This window comes from Myotis davidii, unplaced genomic scaffold, assembly GCF_000327345.1.
Source record: "Myotis davidii unplaced genomic scaffold, ASM32734v1 scaffold799, whole genome shotgun sequence".
In the NCBI taxonomy this organism is placed as follows: domain Eukaryota; kingdom Metazoa; phylum Chordata; class Mammalia; order Chiroptera; family Vespertilionidae; genus Myotis; species Myotis davidii.
In genome coordinates, this window is record NW_006290670.1 from 270,247 (window position 1) to 273,366 (window position 3,120).

Below are 3,120 nucleotides of genomic sequence, written 5' to 3' on the forward strand. Positions count from 1 at the left end.
CGAGGCGTATGGCTGCCAGTACAGTGGTGGTGGTGGGAGCCTCTCTTGCCTCCTCAGCAGCACTAAGGATTTCAGACTGCAGCTTAGGCCTGCTCCCCACTGGCAAGTGGACATCTCTCAAGGGCTGCCGGGCTGCCAGAGTGATGTCTGACTGCCAGCTTAGGCCCAATTCCCCAAAGAGTGGGCCTAAACCAGCAGGTGGTCATCCCCCAAGGGGTCCCAGACTGCGAGAGGGCCCAGGCCAGGCTGAGGGACCCCCCTGAGTGCACAAATTTTTGTGCACTGGGCCTCTAGTTTATATATATAAAAGCCAAGAGACCGTAACACCAAAACAACCGGTTGCTATGATGCGCACTGTGGCTGGCCAACTGGCCCGATCAGGGAGGTGGCCCCTCCCCCGGGCCAGCCCAGCCCGATCAGCCCCCATGGTGGTGGGGGGCCTGGCTGGACTCCACCCATGCATGAATTTGTGCACTGTGCCTCTAGTAAGTACATAAAAAAGATGCTCATCATTGTTGGTCAATAGGGAAATGCAAATTAAAACCACAATGGGACACAACCCCACTACACACACACTAGAAGGGTTAAAAATGTTAATTTCTAACAATGCTAAATGTTGGAAAGTTTGTGGATTTCTTAAACATTCCTGGTGAAAGTACAAAATGATACAGCCAATTTGGACAATTGGCATTTTCTTATAAATATTTACCTATCTAGTGATCCAGAAGTTTAAAAAAATTAAATCATATGCCTACAAAAATTATTGTATAAGAATATGGCTTTACTTCTAATTTCCAGACTTTGAAAACAATGTAGACATTTGCCAATAAGAGAATGGATACACAAATTAAGGTATATCCATCCTATATAATAAAGAGGTAATATGCAAATTGATCACCACACCCTCACATAAGATGGCCGCCCCCATGTGGTCAAAGATGGCCACTCATATGTGGTCACAAGATGACCACCACAAGATGGCTGGCAGGGGAGGGCAGTTGGGGGTGACCAAGCCAGCAGGGGAGGGCAGTTGGGGGCAATCAGGCTGGCAAGGGAGCGGTTAGGTGTCAATCAGGCCAGCAGGCAGAAGCGGTTAGTGCCAATCAGGCAGACAGTTAGGTGAGTGGTTAGGGGCAATCAGGCAGACAGGCAGGCTTGCGGTTAGGGGCAATCAGGCAGACAGGCAGGCGAGCAGTTGGCAGCCAGCAGTCCCGGATTGTGAGAGGGATGTCCGACTGCCGGTTTAGGCCTGATCCCTGTGGTGAGATTGGGCCTAAACTGGCAGTCTGACATCCTCCCAGTGGTCCCAGATTGGAGTGGGCTGAGGGACACCCCTCTCGGTGCAAAAATTTCATGCACTGAGCTTCTGGTATAGCAATAAAGAGGAACAACCTATTAAGACATACAGCAACACAGATGAATCTCCAAAAAATGGGTCTGTGAAAAAGGCAGGCACAGAAGAATACAGACAATCAATGATTACACTTATGTGAAGTCCAGGTAGAGGCAAAATTAACCTCTGGGGACAGAAATCCGAACTGTGGTTGCCTGGGAGGGCGGGAAGGGAGCGAACTGTGCATGGGGACGTTTTCGGTGTGCTGGCCATTTTCAAACTACACAGATACTTGTCAAAACTCACCAAAGTACATGTAAGGTCTGTGCATTTTACTCTACGTAAGTATACCTCAATTTAAAGTAAACTTAATAAATGAACAAAAGTATAAAATGAGTGCCTCTTCCAGTATTATGCTCCTTCACATGGGAAGTATTTAAGTTCAACTAAACACTTGTCAGAGATATTGTGGCCTGAAGGTTCAGTTTAAGTCATTTTAAAACATCATATTTTAAGACCTTGATATACATGATAGAACTAAAGACAATACCTGCCTTCATCTTCATCTTCTACCTCAGAAGATAAAGGTAAGAAAATTTGCCTTGGAAACTACATAAGGAAAGTTCGATAAGAAAATAGATAACAAAATGTACGCTACCAAACATTTTAGAATATTTTACAGTGTTTTTGTTTATTTTTCTTTTCTGAAATTCCTTCCCTATCTAGCCTTATCTCTACTTCCCTTCTGACACCCACGCCCTCAGCCAGTCTGTGTTTCTGTCCCTTAGGGTCATGGGCTGTTTGAACATTTCCTTTGTTAAACCTCCTCCCACCACTTCCCATCCACGTCTGCCCCTCCCCAAAGTTTCTACAAAGCCCACTGTACCAGCAAGACCCCTATAATGACTGCTCCCTGCAGTGTGAGTTCCATGCCCACCCAAGGTCTGCCTGTGGCATAGCATTTGCCCCAGGCGAAATGGTGCCAAGGTTCCTTCCACCTCAAAGATTTAGCTTTTTTTTTTTTTTAAAAAAAAAAAAGATTTCCGAGAGGAAGGGAGAGGGAGAGAGAGATAGAAACATCAAAGATAAGAGAGAATAATTGATTGGCTACCTCCTGCATGCCCCCTACTGGGGATCGATGGAGCCCATAACCTGGGCATGTGCCCTTGACAGGAATCAAACCCAGGAGCCTTCAGTCCATAGGCTGAAGCTCTATCCACTGAGCCAAACCAGCCAGGGCAAAGGTTTAGCTCTTTAAACATGTGGTTCCAGACTTGAGAAATGAAGAGAAATAGTCAAGCTGTCCGCAGGTTCTACATGCGGTGAGTGAGCAGAAGAGAGTGACTTGGATGACACTCCCGTGGGAGCAGCAAGGTGACGGCTGCGGAGCGGAGGGCTACAGCCTTGAGGCTGGATGGGAGGAAGCCCCGTGGCTGCTGAGAGTGGACTGCACAGGTGCCAGACAGGGGAGCGGGGAGAAAGGGATGAATAAAACTCAAGGCTAAATGCAGAAAATGGTTTTTATGGAGTACTTTGGCGCTGGGTTCTATGCTAAACACTTGGTATCCATTAATCATGTGTAGTCTTCATTACACAAGGGATTAAGTAGCATGCCCAAGGCTTCACAGCTGGTGAGGGGTAGAACAGGGCTTCCTTTCCAGGTGTGCTTGACTCAAAGTCCATGCCCCGAATCAGCACATTCTACCGTGTCCCAGGAGGAAATTGCCAAAATCACTTAGCCCGTTCCCTTGGCTCCAGATGCTCCACCAGCACAAACTGACCAACTC